This window comes from Ambystoma mexicanum, chromosome 7p (genome assembly GCF_040938575.1).
Source record: "Ambystoma mexicanum isolate Mex_15411 chromosome 7p, UKY_AmexF1_1, whole genome shotgun sequence".
In the NCBI taxonomy this organism is placed as follows: Eukaryota; Metazoa; Chordata; class Amphibia; order Caudata; family Ambystomatidae; genus Ambystoma; species Ambystoma mexicanum.
In genome coordinates this window covers 10,301,770-10,320,544 of record NC_090939.1, presented here as the reverse complement: position 1 = coordinate 10,320,544, position 18,775 = coordinate 10,301,770, and the positions used below count along the sequence as shown (strand labels likewise).

Sequence of the window (18,775 nt, the reverse complement as noted above, 5' to 3'; positions counted from 1 at the left end):
GGCAGGGGTATAGGGTAAGCAAATGGTTATGAAAACATGTCCCAGCGGCCCCTAAGATGAAGACTCAAGGTAGGTCACTACACCAGGGGGAGACATATCGCAACATATGCTGCAGAAGAGGCCCAGGGGATACAGGTGCAAAGGTAGGTTTTCAGGTCGAGATTGGGTCCAGATGGTGTCAGTTTGTAGACTCATGGTTCTGGAAGATTACAAGAACAGGACCTCAGTATTCCCAACAGTGGATGAGCCCTGCTCAGCAGCATGCGGTGAACAGTCTTGGTGAGACATAGTAGAGGAGCAAGCACAAATTAGGGGCCAGAGGATTCCAACGGCCAAGAGCAGCGGCAGAGCCACGTGGATCAATGACCCACAGTGTCATAGGTAAGAGGACCAGCAACTCAGGCAATGTGGTATCTCGGCACTGGAGCGGCCCTCTCCCAGAATACCCAGACCTTTTGGAATGGAGCAGGCCTCAGAGTCTACAAGATTTAGGAGAACGCCAAAAGGACGTGCAGGACACCATTGTGCCCACTGGCTGAAGGAGGTGGGAATCACCTGGGCAGGATCCTCCTAAACGAGAGAGGCAGAGCTTTGTCCTTGCAGCAATCCTCTTGCTTCCCTGTGCTTCACATTGAAGTTCCAGTGTCCCACTAAGGAATGGTTCCACAATATCCCCAGATAGAAGATGCTGTGGTGGGGATTCCCCCAGCCTGTTTATCAGAAGGCATGCAGCAGCCAAAGATTTCACAGCCATATGATCCTGAATGGTTGGCCAAACTCTATTCAGGGGTTCAATGTGGATTAGGGTTTCTGAGACCCTAGTTCCAGCACAAAGTAGTTTCCATTCACAAAGCACACAAAGAATGGACTCAAAACAAAGAGGTGTGAGGGGTCAGAAATGCGAGACGGATACAAAAGGTAACATTTTCTCAAGGATGGGCATTTATTGAAAATAAAAAGGGGTTTTGATAAACGCCTCACTTTCCCGAGCCTAATACAGAGGTCCCTGCCTAACAAGCTAAAACTAAGGAAAATGGCCCAGTGTCAGACATTTCTCTGGCCCCCACACTAATAAATACAATAAATGTATTCAAGGAACTTATGGCTGAGTTTTAGTTCAACAAAACAGTTTTGAAATTCAAATGTTTTTGAAAAGTATTCCTTTGCGACCAGGGTTGCATTTCCTTCTCCTGGATCAATTCAGGAATAATTAGCATACCGTTCTGATTCAATAAGGTTCTGTTGAAAGAAATAGAAAATGTCTTTTCCAACCAATGCGTCTTTCTCAGAGATACCATAAATATCATTTTCACCACATTTGGTTGATTACAAAACAAGTCAATGTCCTCCACAATATCCCTCTTGAAAGGAGGATTCCTTTCCTCCCCAAAACACAGGTTCAAAAACCAATACCAATTGTTCTGTTATCAGGTAACACTTTCATCAATGAAACTACTTCTTGTCAAGATAGCACTTCAATCTTTCTCAATGCTTCTTCTTGAAAAAACACTTTTGTCAGGATAGCAAAAGGCAACTTGTCTCTGTGATGCTGCTGCTTGTCAAACAAATAATACAGTTCATGAATTCTCTTAATTCATCCAAGGTTCTTTCCACATATCTTTCTGCCATAACAATATCAAACAATCATCTTCTTTCCTGGTCCACTCACCTGCCAGGAAAAAACACTATAAGCCCTTTCCTGGTGTTTTCGCCTGCCAGGAAGAAAACTCCTACAACGATGCCAATATTGATTCCAAGGTTCTCCACAATAATCTCCTTTGGAAGGGGGTTTGGCCAATAACTGCCTTTTCTTATAGTCTCTTGACATCTTGTGTTCCAGTTTTCCCTAAACTGAGAACAAAATGTAGAAGAATTATTCTCAAAAGGCCTCTCAATAACTTCTGGACAGTCTTTTGACGGATAGCAGTTTGAATTACGAGCTTCCTCTACATGGAATCCCAAAAAGGAAGAGTTGCACCCTGTCGCCTTAGTGTGGTTTCACAGTCACTGGGCTGTTGGCAATGTGAGATACAAGCTTTCCCAAAAGTGTAGTGTATCTCTGAAAAGGAGATTTATCCTTTGGTTGCTTTATTAGGAATTTCTCACAACTTCTTGACTGATGGAAATGCTGGTTATTAGCCTTTCTCAGTGGTTGTCTTGATATGGTATGCCCGTAGCCTCTTGGCTGCAGGTAGCACTGGTTCTTCCCTCTTGTAGTCCCTTATGGAACTTTCTTCTTTGCCACTTAACTACTCAGCATTAAGTTTTGCTTTTATTTTTCAATTGTTCGGTATTCAAATGTATTGCTTCTGAATTAGGTAAATTTTATTTTTTTCTACAGACCGGACCAAAACAAGATCGATTCTGAATAAAATCGATAATTCAGTCATTCCAAGTTAATCCTATAAACCCATCTCACCCACCTCAAACGTCATCTACACTCACCCCTTCCACCGCCCCAGCCTTTCACTGCTCCTTTGTCTTCTTCCTCTGCTTCACCTTTATTCCCTTTTCCTCAGCTGGGCCTCATCTTGGGTTTTAAATATCCCACTCAGGCGCTTTGACTAGACCGCACCTTTGAACATTCACCATTCTGAGTCCTTATTGCCTTTGAGCTCCTCTTCCTCGTCCCAGTACATTTAACATTATCGAAGAATGTGTAACATTAAGTTGTTTCATGGTTTTTTTTTTTAAATAGGTCAAGACTGTTATATGAACAGAGTTATTAGTGAAAGGGGCGATTGTGGAAAGTGTTTGTAATTCCACATTAGGGTGGGAATTTCTCATTAAGGCAGAATTATGACAATTCAAGGTTTTCATCTTTATTTTAAAAAAAATGTTTTTATTGTGTATTAGTCCAAATCATAGATTTTTCACAAAATACGTTAAACCATACACTCTAACCATCATAATATGACACATCTTAATCAGAAAATCAAGAAATCAAGAAAAGAATAAGAAAAAAGAAAGAAGAAAATAAACAGAAAATAGAAAAAACAAATCTAACATTGCACAGTTCAATCATAATTGAAAAGAAACCTAAAACAAAACAAAAAAACATCAACTCAACGGAACTAAATTGAAGCAAAACTTCATAGAAAATCAGTCACCAATTAAAGCAAAACACAAGGAGAGACTAAAAGTTCATAAACTTCTTCCATAATCAAATCAGCAACCGTGGAAATGCCAGCCATCTAAGCAGATTCATGAATGAGGAGCAAGCAACTTTAAGTCCCTCAATAGCCTAACAATTTCCACTGTTAATAGGGTTTCATTCCCAGAGGCTAACCTTTCCCAAAATCAGTCAGTTTCCAACCACCAATCCCCATCTACAAAGCGTAATAACCTTTTTGATCTCTTACTCAGCGTCCCTGGACAATTATTCAGAAGGTGCTTTAGAGTCTGGGGAAGGCAATCCTTGCATAAATTGCAGATATTATGCCCTTCCTCCTCTTTCTGCCTGATATATAAGATTTCTCGAGTAGGCAGGGGATTAAGCTGAAATCTCAAAAACTCAGGCCTAATCCAGGAGTCAGGAAATCGCTTCAAGTATTTGGGAACCCATGAGCAAGGTTTATGCATAACGGACAGGGAGGGAGACACAACAGAAGAGTACATTCCCGATATTGTCCTAATCCAATCAGCCCTTTTCATGCGCTCTTTAACTTTCATTCGATTATGAATCAGGTCCAACTCTGAACATTCAGAATCTGTCCGAATTTCCTGAGCCTGTGACTTCAAGTCATCGGTATGCCCTTCATGGCAGATAGTATGTCCTCATACAGGGACAGTTTGGGCGGGACCAAGATTGTTCTATAGACAGACAACCATCTCCACTTCATCCAAGCTCTCATCGACTGCAAACCCAGTTCATACCTTAAACTAGAAAATGGTTAACAGTTTGGCAAATGTAACACACGCTTCCATAGTAAACTCTCCTGTCTCTCCCAATCAAGAAAGTATGACTGCGGATTTGTGTCTAGGCCAAGCAGTAAAGTCGGGATTACCTTCCCATCGTAGTATCAAATAGCTGGGGAAAGGGAAAACTTACAGAATCTATTTATGATATGGGAGCCTCATTGAACAATTGGACCTTCTAGGAGAGCAAGTAAGTGAACTTTAGTGGGAAATGATCTCATCACTGAGCCAAGTAAGCAAATTCTTTACTGATCAGAGAATGTTTCATGACTTTAAGTGGTCTTTTAAAGACTAAGATTTTAGAGGATTTATCTTTAGGCCATTTTTCCTCGCATATCCTTCAAGGGCTTTCAACATCGGGGTTGAAGACTGATCGGGGTGAAATCTAAGAGAACAATCGTCCGCGTAGGTGATACAATTTATTTTAGCTGTCCCAATCTTTGGACTAGCCAACGTGGACTCATCCAACCATTTCACTAGATCCGATAAATAAAGATTAAAGAGAAAGGGGGCGACGATACAACCCTGTCTCACCCCGTTCTGTTTTAATAGTTTTGGACAAGTTCATCTTTATTTCCTAAACCTTTGAGGCATGAACTTTGTTTTGTTTAACAGACTTTTTATAACAGGCGCTTTATAAATTAATATTAGAAGGTTTGGTACATTGATAGCATGTCATTAAATATCTGTGAATGATTTCATCCTCCTCCTCAGAAGAAGAAGAAGATGAATACTGCGTCTCTCCTGGTGGAGTCACGATTTCCCCTCGATAGCCATCTCCTCTTTCCCTCGGATACCACCCCCAGGGGTTAGGATCAGGTAGCGGCTGCCTTCCCCTGGCCACATGGGAGGAGACTTAGGCTGGGGTTTGGGTGACGACTCTGCATGATTCGTCACAGAGGTTGCCATTTTGGCAAGTACATATCTAGATATATAAAAGGGACATTTGTGGATATGTGTGTGTGTCTGTTTGAAATGTTCAGCATATTTGCCAACATGCTACAAACCTGAAATGTGGCATGTGGGTAGGTCCCATGGTGAAGACAATGTAACAAGTATAAAATATACCCTTTCCGGATTTTTTATTTTAAGCAGTCTACGGTGCTTAACTCTGCCATATGGCTCTTTGTGCCGTGTTCTGCCGTAGTTCTTTCAGCAGTTCATGAAAACGTCAGCAGTTCATGGTTCCTAAACTTTCCACACAATCAGCATTCCAGCTGACATTAGCGGCACACACTTTTGAAGTCATGCAGGCGACACAACACAGTGCTTTTGCAATAATGTAGGTGAAAGGAAACAGTGCATGTCTCTTCAATAGTGTTCGCAATGACGTTGTACGTCACATTGTGACAAATCTCTCATGATAATTACAGAAACTTAATTTCAAACGGAAGTTGATGAATGTATGCCACCTCAACAGTATGAAACTTACACGCTTCAGCCCTACACGTACGCCACTTATGTTGAGTTTGCTGCTGCCTCCGCGGTAGATCGGGACACCAATAATGCTGCTGCGCCAACTTAACGCTCCAACTCTCTGTAGCTGGAACCAATTTACAGGATTCATGCTTTTGTAATGGCCAGCTTTAAGTGGCTTGCTCCAGAGTCGGAAAACAAAGGCAATACAGGAAAAACTAGCAATATTGTCTACAAAGCAGCATTGGTTTAGTTCATTAAATAAACTTCAAACTAGGACTGTAGGAATTACCTTGCGAAGCACGGGTACACCTGCTAGTAGCAATATATGGCAACCTAGCAATAGAAGAGGCAAAACCACCAGCCTGTCCTGAACACAGTGTCAGGGTGGAAAATCCGCCCAGGATATAGAAAAGTAGGGACAAAGTCCCCTTGTACTGGTAACCATTGGGGTTAGCAGTGCTACCTGAAAAGCAGGATAGGATAGGTGGAACAGGGCCATCCAGCACTGACAACCACAGGGAATCATAAGTGCTCCCAAAAAGAAAGGAGCAGCAGTGGTTAAGTGAGGATGAAAAAGAGGCTCACTTAATGTCATGCCCGCGCCGCTGGCGCACGCATTGGCAACCATCATGGACTACTTGGTACTCCTTTATCCTCCTAATACTCCTTGAACAACTCCTTTTCACGCCTTGGTCTTTTATTTCCATTTGCTCAACTTTGGTTCTTTCTTATTTTATTCATTTAACTACATTTACAATAATGCACCCCGCTGCAGTCTTCAATTCCTGGCTATTCTCATTCATCGTTATTGGGACCACAATCCCCAGAAGCCCTAGCGGCCAGTGCTGCTTCCACCTGCTCAGGACCAGAAAGGGAGGAGGCAGATTGTCTTCAGGTGTGCTGCTACAGGTGCTGTCAATTAGCCTGCCTCAGAACAGGGCAGTGCTGTATATAAGCAGCTGCCTGCAGGAGCACAGTGTCTTGCATCTTGAGTTCTCCCCGCTCGCCTTGACCCACTACTTTGTATGCTGTTCCTGTTGCTGCATTATCCTGTTTTGATCCAGTGCCCTTTCCGGGCTCCCTGCCTTGCAGCCGATCTTGCTCCACTGCCTTCGACCTACAGCCCTTGTCCTCTGGGCTCCCTGCCCTGCAGCCTGCCTCACTCCAGCTGCCTACGGTCCTTGTCCTCTGGGCTCCCTGCCCTGCAGCCTGCCTTACTCCGGCTGCCTACAGCCCTTGTCCTCTGGGCTCCCTACCTTGCAGCCTGCACCTCTTCGCTGCCTACAGCCCTCGTCCTCTGGGTTCCTTTCTTGCTGCCAGCTCCCTCCGCTGCCTACAGCCCGTGTCCTCTGGGCTCCCTGCCTTGCGGCTTGCTACACTCCTCTGCCTTACAGCCTGTATTACACTTAGCTACCTACGGCCCTGCTCCTCTGGGCTCCCTACCTCGCGGCCCTGTTCTTTTGGGCTCTCTGTCTGTCGCCTACTACTTATCTCTCTCTGTCCTGTTCTTCTGGACTCCCTGCCTTGCAGCCTACTACAGACCTCCGCAGTCCACTACAGTTTGCCTGCACCTAGTGCCACTCTTGACTGCAGACCTGCTTCCTACTTTGCAGCCCTTCTGTTTTCCTGACTGCTGCTCCCTTGTTCTCTTCCTAGAGTCCTCTGTACTCCACCTTAGGTTATCTACTTCAGTCTAACTGCCTTTCCTTCATTTCCTTCTGCTAGATTGCTCATTGACTTCCTTTTCGCTGGATATATCTTTTATTGTCTTCTCATGTGTCTTATGTAATCCCTTTGTAGAGAGCTTGCCTGTTGGTTTCCGGCAGGCAACCTCTGCCCCTTCCCTTGTCCCGTTTTCAGTGTTACAGACACCCACTGCTGTTGTTCCCAGCCATGAGCATACAGCGTGGGCCTCTGTGATAGCAATCTGTGCAGAAGGCTGGAGTTTCTTAAGATTCGTGGAACACTCTTTCCCATTTCAGCATACACCCCAAGAGGGAATCCAGTTTGTTTGTACCTTTGTATCTTTTGGCTCACAGCTACAGTTTCCTACTCTTCTTTCTCGTTGAACTTCCTGCTGTGTGTGCTTATCTGCTACCTTACTTCAGCACAGCCACCCAAAACCTACCTGGGTACCCTGTGCCACTCTTGACAGAGTGCCATTCTTGACACTTAACCAAAAACCAGTTAGGAAAACAAACCAGTGAGCAAATATACCAGGATTCCATGTAATGAGGCTTAAGGGGAGCAACATTTTCATAACAATGATATTGCTCCAGCGCGTTAGATGGTGTTTTCAGATTTCAAGGTGGATTCGGAGGCGGCCTAGCAGGAGATGCCAGTGAAGGTTGTTCTAGCAGTCCCAGATTCCACCTGCTCAAAGCCGTTAATTCAACCACCAGTGCCAGCCTATCATCTGTGTCATTTGTGCGAGAATGTGGCTCCCGGAACTTGGTTATCCTCAGAGATGGAGCCAACATATGTTGGGAGGCCACCCTATTATGGTGCAGAGGGAAGACATTGAGAGGCAAGCCAAATCCATTGAAGGTAAGGTAGCAATGTGTCAAGGCTTAATCTCAGGAAGGGTGTAAGAGTGGTCTAGGGGTACAGTGAGTCCACACAGGGCAACACCAATAATTACAGTTAGACAGGTAAGTACACAAATATACAATGAAGTATTAGTTTAAACGCTAAGCAGATTAAACATTATAGGTAAATATCACGCAAAACACTTATAAAACAGATCTATACATTCACCCTTAGGAGAGATAGAATAGAATTTGATTCAATGACCAATGAAACACAGATAAGTAGAAATAGACAGTACTCCTCTGAATAATCACGGAACAGCTCCACTATCGTAAAATGGTATTGGGCCTTGTGCCCAAAAGTCCCAGGTTCCAAGGTATGTACTTTTCCGGTACGTTTATATCGAGATTTGCAGATGCCAGTGGTTATGATTAATAAAGAGTCATAGGAAGTTAGATACAGTTCAGATCAGGACTCCACTCAATCGCAACACACTAGTAAAGGTCCATGTAGGGATCCTTAACCCAGGTTCTAACACCAAAGGTCAGGTAAGAGTGAGTTATGGTCAGGGATTTACACCCTTGCAACCCTATGGGAGACGGAGGAGAAAGCAGCAGATAAATAGACTTACCCACCTAGCTCAGAGTTCTTCGGATCTCATTGCAGGCTTGTTCTCTTACGCAAGTGTCATCTAGACAGGAAAGATACTTAATTTCATGGGATTTAGTTACCGACGGTTGCGGTACTTAGAAATCAGTTCCAGACAGCTTTCAGTTGAAGACCCCAACGAAGACAGGTGAAGACTTCTGTGGAACAGGTGGCCACGGAACACCTCAGGGACATGACGACTATAAGATCCAACAAAGGTCACCATAGTCAGGTGGCAATAGGCGATTGTGCAGCAGCAAACACACGAGCAGGCCCAGCACAGCTTCCCTTGGTGTGAGATGGTTGAAAATGCAGAAACAGACGGCATCTGGCATAACGTGTAGTTTTGGAAAGCTCAAAGAGTCTACTCGGAATGGAAAAAGGTGCAGTGAGATATCTCATGAGAGTGCTGATCGTCGATCAGTTGGTCCAGGGACACCTTTGAAGGCTCAGCAGGCACAAATCCTCAAGCAGAGTTTGAGGCTGATTGTTCCCAGGGGTCAAAGCACCAACAAAGCCATTCTTGAGATCATGACAGAGAAGCAGGGCTTCACCAGGACATCACAGGAGTTGATGCTCGTTAGCTGCAGAGGTCATCCTCGAGTAGTCAGTAGGCTGATCAACTTCGTAGAAGTCTTGGCTCCAACTGTGATATGAAGAACAGTTGCAGGACCTCTACATTTATCCAAGAATCAGGTTGGGAAAATGGTAAGAATGTGCACCATGCAAACAGCCAGTGGGTATCCAATCATGGATAGCCACTGGCCACCACATCTGCCCAGCAACAAACAATCAGGCACCAGAGATGCGGATTAGGACTACACAGCCCTTGCTCACATCTCTGGCGTACACACATACATACATAATACCCCTTCACCCGTGAGAGGCACAGCTTCCTCCAGAAAGGGACTTCTAGTAAAGGCATTTCCTAGCCTGAGAAGGCAGGAAAAAGTCCAAAGAACAATATGGCCAAAGAACAAGCAATCAACCTCGTGGCACAACCATCTTATGGTGCTAGCCACCTTTAGTAGCCATTGGCAGTAAATGCAGAAGTGCACGAGTAAAATAACACAAAAACAGTAAAAATAGAGCTGCCACCAGCTTGTCTTAGGCACATTGTAAAAGAAACCAACAAGCTATTCTATTAAAAGATATGATACAAAGTATCCTAACTGAACTTCACTGTAAGGTATCGGGAGGATAGCCACGGAACAACACAGGTTCAATCCCCGGATCCGCGTTTAGAAACCTCTGGGTATTAGGCGCGTTATAAATAACCTATCATATCATATAAGGTGATTTGTGCAATTGTAACAATATAAGAATTCATAAAGACAGACATATTGTCTCAGTACTGATAGAGATACTGGTCAGTTTCCCCAAAAGAATGAGCAAAACAGGCAAGGAATGTAAAGCGGGTGGCTTTACTTACCTCCAAAAGTCAGGACAAGGTTCAAAACAAGCAAAAGGAAAGGGTGTTCCATTGAAATCTATGGAGGGAAAGTTTCAAAAAGAAAATCATTGCTAACCGTTGTCCTTGGTCCAACTGGGACAGTTTGCCTAGGGACGTCAGCATGAGGTACTTTTGAATGGGCCTCAGGAACAACAGAGGGCTCACAAACAGGGCACAGAAAGGGGTGTGAAAGATGACAGATGTGAAGGATATACAGTTCCTACCACAGGGAGGTGTTCTGAATCCGATGGTGTCATCACTTCTTTCCCGGCAGTGACCTCTCCCCGTGTGCCCAGGGGACAGCAGCCACTACCTGATCCAGACCCAGGGGCGGCTATATGAGCAAGGATCACACAGGGGAGAGAGCCTATGGGCGAGTATCAGGGCACCATCGGGCAAGACATGACTTTCCCCTTCTTCCTTTAAGGATACCCCATCCATGCCCAATGCCTTAATGGCATATTGTTATACCTCGCCTTATTCACCAATGAAGGGTACTGAAGAGCTTCTCCCAAGTTATGTATGCAAGCCTTCAATATCCGATTGTGCTCTTAGTTGTTACAAGCGCATACCTGCAGCCGGGAAAATGAAACAGGCAAAGTAGAGAAAGCTGCTCCTCTCGGTACGGACCGAGAGACCGTAGGGCTGGAGTGAGTTCCGTGGAGCCAACCGGCACAAGGACAAAGAAAAGGGAAGATGACCATGAGAGAGAACAAGCTGCGGGAATGCCAAAAGTCGACGGAGGGCTGATGGCCGTTTGCAGGTGTTGAGAGACAGCCTTCGTCTTACTAAAGTCCAAATCGATGCAGAAGAGCCTCGCAGGAACTGCAAGAGGCAGAGAAGCTGAGAAACAGAGGCAGCGAGAAGGAAGGAAACACCAACGACCACCACCGGCTTGCTGTGGGAGAAATGTAGTACGCCAGCAAGAGACAGCGAGTACACCCAAGGGAAGCAGGGACAGAAGGGCGCATTGGAAGCTATTCCAAACCCGAACAATTGTTAATGAAGCACATGAAAGAGAAAGAGCAAGTGAGCATTTCTTTAAAAGGGAGAACGGAACAAAAGTCAAAGACTTTCAAGTTTGTGAGTGTATGCAATACAGATATACGAGAGAAGCCCTGGCAGGATAGTATACAATACCCAGTGAAGTAAACATAAAAGACTATCAAGTTTGGAAGTGTGCGCAGAGCCCACATGAGAAAACCCCTGGCAGGAGAGTATACCGGGTAAATTAAAAGGTGCAAGGAAAATACATATTTATAAGAAAATCCCTGGCAGGAGTATACCAGGCAGCTGCAAGTGTGTTCATTTAAGAAAGCCCTGATGGGTAAGCACACCATGCAATGACAAGCTGAACTGTGTATATGAAATACATCACCTAAAGAGGTCCTAAATGGATATATCAGAATTAGAAAAAGGATGCGTTTAAACCAGAGAGAAGATGAGTGAAAACCTGTATGAATACAGTAGTTATCCTACCAAATGTACAGCAGTTGTTTGTGTACCAGTTGTGTTTTGATCAAGAGAAGGGGAGTGAAAACTGTTACGGAAAAATTTCATTTATGTGCTAAATTCCTCCCACCTTAGAGACCCCAGCTCTTTTGCTGGATTTAGGACTTTGTAATTTTAACTCCTGAGTGAGTGGGACTTTTTTCTCAGTCTCATGTGTTTTTCCCCTGATTTGGATTTTATGTTTTCACTGTTTTTGGAGTCTGGCATCTACTTTTTGTATGGTGACACAGCACAAGGTTTAAATACCTTTTCTTGGGTGAACTACTGTTCCCAAGAATAGTAAGGTGAAATTGATCTTGCTTAAGTTTGTGGGTGCAGCACACACCATCTTATGTGGAGTGCTGGGCGTTACATAGTAGCCCCTTATCCTATTTTCTCATGTAACATTCTTTGTTACCCTCACTACCTTAAATGGCGGGTGGCGGCAGTGGTTTAATTTTTACCACCAGTGTGCTTTTTTTTAACCGCAGGCTGAACCCTCAGCTGCAGTACAGCACCCATGGGTGTCCATTTAGTCAAAATGGCCCGGTCTTTTTTCGCCATTTTTTGTTCGACTGCACCAATTCTTACCCAACACAAACCTGGCAAGGAAGTACTCCAGGTATCCGATCAAACTTACAGCCAAGTTGTGTACCAGTTGTGATTTGATCAAAAGAAGAGGAGTGAAAACCTGGCAAGGAAATACTCAAGGTATCCTACCAAACTTGCAGCCAAGTTGTTTGTGTACTGCTTTTCTTGGTGATCAAGAGAAAATCAAGGAACAGATATTCTTGAACATAAAACAAAGTGACTAGAAATCCAGGGGAAGGAAATCACCCTCTGGAACAAGGAACTCTGTCCTTCTGGAACTTGTGTGTTGGAGTGGTGCATCGTTTTCCTTTTAGAACATGTATATACTGCCAAAGGCATTTTCCCCCTTCCGAGTTGATTTTTCAAAACGTGAGGGCCAGAATAGTACTTTGGACAAAGGACGTTTTATTAGGGACATTCTGACATCCGACCGACCCTTGGTTTTGTTTGAGGTAGGGAAACGCCTCTTAGTGTAGGGACAGAGAAGCATTGCCCCACCCCCTTTTCCTTTGTCAATAAAAGTTTATATGATATTTTATTTGTATCGCGCTCATACACAAGTGTTTCAGGGTGCGACGAGGCAAGGGAGGACAAAAGAATTATCTTACTAGGCCCAGTGATATTGAGAACGTGCAAGTGCAGGGGAGAAGGAAGTGGGAAAGTGCAGGAAAGCGGTAAGCAAGAGATAAATACAACAACAACTGACAGTGCAGCCAGCAAGGTGGCAAGTGCAAGGTTTAAAGCGCAGGAAAGGGGGGGGATCTGATAAGTGCAGGTAAGGGGACTGTAAGGTTACAGATACAGATCCAAGTGCAAGGGTTGCCAGGAGGCAGTGCAGGAGTGTGGATGGGTGGGCAAGTACCTGGACCAGAAATCAGAAGGTAACCAGGTGCACGGTGCTAAAGGAGACAGATCAACAGGGGAGAGGAAGAGCGAAGACAGAGGCAAAGAGGAAGGTCTTGAGGTGCTTCCGGAACCGGAGATGGTTCTCCTCAAGTTTCAGAGTGGCAGGGAGGCTGTTCCAGAGGGAGGCCGCAGCCGAGGAAAGATATCTACCCCCAACTCGTTGCTTGGAGAAGCGACTGACCCTGAGAAGGTGGAGGAGCGAAGAGCTCGAGTGGGAAGGTATTTACAGAGGGAGAGCTGAAGGTATTTTGGACCCAGGTCCCAGAAAGCCTTGAGGACAATACAAAGGGTCTTGAATGTAATCCTTGCAGCCACTGGGAGCCAATTAAAAGATTTCAGGGCTGGAGAGATACGATCCCAGCGCTTGAGGCCAAGGACAAGTCTCGCAGTCCTGTTCTGGATGAGTTGCAGCAGGCGGAGAGTACAAGCAGGCAGATTTAGAAAGAGGCTGCTGCAGTAGTCCAGCCTAGAGAGAACCAGAGCTCTAGAGCCAGTAAGCTTCTGGGGGAAGGAGAGGAAAGGAAGAATACCTCTGTTGAGGTGCAGCTGGTAGTTTGACTTCCTGGAGACGTCAGAGATGTGAGGAGAAAAGGAGAGTGTGGAGTCGAAGATGACCCGAGGTTCTTAGCCTCACAGGTAGGAGTAGGAAGAAGGCCAAGGGAGGCCGGCCAGAGTGCCAGGAAAGGAGGGTGCAGGTGTGCCAATGAGGTGAATCTCTGACTTGCTGGCATTAAGGCAGAGATCATTGGCGGCACACCACTCCTGGATAGCGGACAGACAGAGATGAGAGAAGGAGAAGAGGTAGCAAAAGGAAGCCTGAAAACGTCATCCGTATAGCACTGAAAGTTGGAGCAGAGAGGGGCAATGAGGTGGGCAAGGGGTGCCAGGTATTGGTTGAACAACCAGGGAGAGAGGTTAGACCCCTGAGGAACACCACAGGTAGAGAGTGAGATAGAGGAAAGGAAGGACCCAAGTTGGACCTGGGAGGTTCGATCAGAGAGAAAAGAGGTCAGCCAGGGCCTGGTCGGTGATACCTAGGTAATCATGGAGATGGTTGAGCAGGATGGCATGGTTGACAGTGTCAAAGGCAGAAGAGAGATCAAGTTGGATGAGCACAGAAGGGATGTTAAGAGTCAAGGTTGGAGAGCAGGCCTTCACGGATGTTCAGGAGAGCAATGTCCATGCTTCTGTAAGCTCTAAAGCCAGACTGATGGTCAGAGACAAGAATCAGTGTGAAGATTAAGCTGGGAGATGGCTAGCTTTTCCAGGTGTTTGCCCAGGAAAGGAGTGATGGAGATCGGGCGTCGGCTAGCCGGGCATGAGGGATCGGCTGAGGGTTTCTTGAGAAGAGGGTGCACAGGAGAGTGCTTCAGAGGGGAAGGGAGGATCCAGGGGCGAAGGAGAGGTTGCAGAAGTTGACCAGTGCAGGAGCAAGGGTGTCAATGTGTTCCTTGATGGTTTTAAACGAACAGGGAAGAACCTGTTTTGACAAGACTTTCATAGATCGGACTGGTCTAGAAACCTTGTCAGGGGACAACAGAGGAAAGGAAGAGAAAGTGGGAGAGGGGGCAGCTGTAGGAGAGCCAGAGGTAGCGAAGTGAGAAGGGGGAAGAGGAGGAGAGGACGGGAGGGTGGGCAAGATGTCCTGTATTTTTTTTTAACCTGTTATTTATTGACAGAGTACAAAAGGTACCAGGTAATTTCTTAGTACTTACATAGTCACATGTAACACAATAATAGCACGATCCTGCAGTCAGGAATTTCAGCTTACATTACTTACACATTTTCAGGGTGAAGTTGTCCATAATGATTCAATAACATATTTACAATTCAGTCATCAGAGTGGTGAGATGGGTACGTATGGAACTCCGTCCAGACATTCTTGGGTCTAGAGTTTAAGGCTAGCGAGTTCACATATTCCTTCTCGCGTGCAGCTAACCACATTTTGAAGGTAGGAGGTGATGGCTGCTTCCAGTGCTGCAGTATACACCTCTTGGCCAGAACACAGCTAATATTCAGAAAAACGAATATTTATGTATTCACAGTGCCATTCCACACACCAAACAGAACCCCCCCAATGGATCATGTTCAATGGGAACCCAACAATTTCTGTAAGCGCTTGTAGGACCTTAATCCAAAATTTCTGGAGCTGGGTGCAGGCCCAAAACATGTGTATATGATCAGCCTCCTCTGCCTGGCATCTGGAGCAGGTGTAGAGTGACTGTCGGGCAACCGGTTAAGCCTATGGGGGGTTTAGTACAATCTATTCAGTAATTAATATTCTATACAGTGGAATCTAAAATTGAGGGAGACTGTACGTGTGAGGGAGCACATAGATTCAGACGTCTCGGACGCCCAATGGAAATCTAACTCGCTCGCCCATGCTTCACGCACCTTGGACAATGAGTCTATGTGCTTGCTCAGCAGCGTCTTATATAAGGAAGAAACTATCCCCCGGGCGCCCTAGGTATTGGTAATGTACTGCAGTTTCTGGGATTTGGGGGACTAGGGGGGAATTCAGCCGGGAAGCACGGCCATACCGATCGCATTACTGCACGCGTCCTATAGTACTGCAGCATTTCCAGAGTGCCCCATACGCCAGGTTTCGGGCGTGATGAACTTCCCATCAAGGAATAGATCCGCCAACGCCCTATATCCCAACCCATCCTAATAGTTCATCAAAGCTGGATCGTGTGTAGGTTCTAGCCCAGTGAACTTCCTTTTGGTAGCCATCTATAGAGCCATCTATAGTAAGGGCGCGTCTCGTTAACAATTGGTAATATCCGGCGCCACGCCATCAACGTGGTAGCCATCACGTCCACTGGGGAGTTGTCTTTATAGGTTAGGTTCAAAATAAGCATTTTGGAGGTCAGAGTCACCCGCTGGCAGTTGTTCAAGTTTAACATGAGGCGAGTGCCGGGTGTCGTTATACCAGGAGGTGGCATATTGGGCCTGCACTGCTATCCAGTACAGCTTGAGGTGGGGGGCTGTGAAACCCCCTCTTCCATAATGAAGGGTAATATTTGCCCATTTCTTTCACACAGCCCCAGCGTGTCATAGAACTTGTGCACACAGAGCATGTAGTTTAGCAAAATATTGCTTCCCAGGCCAGATAGGGACATTCCCGAAAATATACAGCGGTTTAGCCAACAACATCATCTTCACAAGGGATAGTCTGCCCGCCATGGTGATGGGAAGTGGCCGCCATCTGGCTAGCTTAGCCTCGACATACCCTTCCATCACCCCATAGTTATCCGCCAATAACGTCTGCTTAGTCCCGAATATTTGGATCACCAGGTATCTAATTCCCTCTGGTGACCAACGAAGTGGGAATTTGCATACCGGTTGACTGGTATTCTTTGTGAGCGGGAAAATCTCAGATTTCCTATAGTTGATTGTGAAGCCAGATAAGGTTCCCATCAGGATCACATCTCTGAGTATTGGGTCAATGTTTGGGTCCCTAATACACAGCAGCAAATCGTCTGCGTATAATGATATGATCTCTGGCTGGTCCTTCAAGCGGACTCCCTGCTGAGCGTGTCGAGCTCTAATTCTGTCGGCCATTGGTTCTATCACCAGAGCAAAGAGGATAGGGGAAAAAGGACAGCCCTGCCGGGTGCCCCTGTTTAAATGTGAAAGGCGGAGATCTGCATGAATTGACCAATACACTTGCTGTGAGGCACATGTATAATAATTTAATGTACCTGATCATTTCTGGCCCAAAGCCCATCTTTTCTAGGACAACCACATGTATTGCCATGAGAACATGGCAAAGGCCTTCGGCGCGTCCAATGTCACTGCCTTTGCATCAGGATCAATTCTGGCCATCACATTAAAGAGTCTTCTAATATTCAATGATGTCGACCTACCGGGGACAAAACCACCTTGATCATGGATCAAATAAGGCATGAGTGATAGGAGCCTATTCGCCAAGACTTTAGCAGAGATGTTTGTATCTATATTCATAAGAGAGAGCGGCCTATAGGACCCACACTCATTACTTGGTTTCCCGGCCTTTAGGAGAATCGTTATGGTAGCGTCCCGTAGCGTGGGAGGAAGGATGGAGTCATGAAGCAACTCATTCCAAACTTCAAGGAGGCGCGGGGCGAGCGGTGCTGCATGTTCCTGATAAAATTCCGGAACGAGACCTTCTGGCTGCCTGTGGGTATGTAAAATATGTATCTCCCTAAATCCATGTGACTGAAAGAGTACCAACGTATCTGGGCTCGACGACTCCTGCTCTAGTTGCTTTTTTGGTTTCTGAGCGTTGAAGGTCCCTCCTTATCACTGTCAGTATAGCTGCTTCCCTGGATATGGACATGCCTGAATATACACCATAAAAGCTTCCCATCCAACTCCCACCGTGGTGTCCTGCAGTTCATTGCAAGTAAAGAAAGTTTCTATATCAGCTTGGATCTCGGTCTTAAATACAATATCAGAAAGCCTCTGTCTTAATCCGCCAGGTGCTACGGGGTGTAGGTGAGGATGGCAACACTAATAACAGCGTGACAGATGAATGGTCCGATAGCGTACGGGGGTGCATCTCAATGGTTTTGATCCTGCCCATCAGGGAGCTAGACACTAGAAACATGTCTATCTGTGACGAGCGATCATGCACAGAGGAGTAATACGAGTACTGCCTCTCTTCTGCGTGGAGGGCTCTCCAGACATCCCTTAATTCCAACGAAGCCATAGGTGCAAGCAGTCTTCGCAGATGTCCTGGATTGTATAGATGAAATGAGAGGCAAGGTCCGTGCAAAGGGCCTCGGAGGTGACATGAGAGGTAGAGACGGCAGCAGGGTTGGCCAGCTCCTTGCAGATTTTAAAGTGTTCGGCCGAGTTGTTAGATGCCGCAGAGATGCAGGCTTGGATGTGGGCTCTCTTCTTAGTTCGTACAAGGAGCCGGTATTGCCTTTGTAGCAGGTGGCAGGCCAGTTTTCTCAGAGGATGTACAAGAAGCCTGCCATTTTTCCTCTCAGCCACCCTACACTCACATCTAAGGGTAGCTAGGTCGGAGTCGTACCAAGAGTTGCACATGGCTTTGGGCTTCAATCGGATCCTCATGACAGGGGCAAGAACATCTAGAGTATCACAGATAGAACAGTAGGGCATGGAAAGGGCTGTGAGTCAGCTAGAGGAGGAGGGGGGGGGAGAGAAAGTGGCGGCGAAAGCCTCAATTGACACACGTTTCATGGGTCGGATGACTGAAAAGGTAGGTGGCAGTGTTGGAGTTGGCTTGGCCTGAGGGGTAGAGAGGGAGAGATGGGAGGAAAGGAGGGAGTGATCACTCCAGGAGGGGGAAGAGTGGTCAGAGGGATGGGGAAGAGGGAGGTCGGAGGAGATGAGAGTATCCAGCGTGTGCCCTGCAGGGTGAGTCGGGCCAGAGGGGAGAATAGAAGGAGTCCAGAGGAGGAACAGGGAGCATCCAGATGGAAATTGAGGTCACCAAGAAGGAGGAGTTGACTGGTTGAGGGCAGGAGGGCGGAGGAGAGGTTGGCCCACTCAGAGGAAGGAGGTGATCTGACCAGGTGGCCGATAGATGGTAGCCACGGAAATAGAGTGGCCAGGAGAGAGAGAGAAGGCCTGCAGACAAGGCATTCGAAAGAGGAGTAGGTCTGCATAGGAATGACAGAGGCAGGAATCCACTCGGGGAAGATCAGGGCTACACCCCCGTCGGACCGCGTGGATCTGGGTGCGGAGAGGGTCTTGCAGCCGTCATGGAGGAAAGTGTCAAAACACGTGACAGAGCTGGCCATGAACCATGTCTCAGTGAGACACAGGACCTCAAGGTGAAGTTCTTCCAGGAGGCAGCAGATGTTA

General features: G+C 46.2%; 1 protein-coding gene across 2 annotated transcripts in view; it reads right to left on the bottom strand.

Moving 5' to 3' along the window:
- The window catches only part of PKNOX1 (PBX/knotted 1 homeobox 1), an 817,124-nt gene that overhangs the window by 739,539 nt on the left and 58,810 nt on the right, over positions 1 to 18,775 (bottom strand). The gene's annotated exons all lie outside the window — the stretch shown is intronic.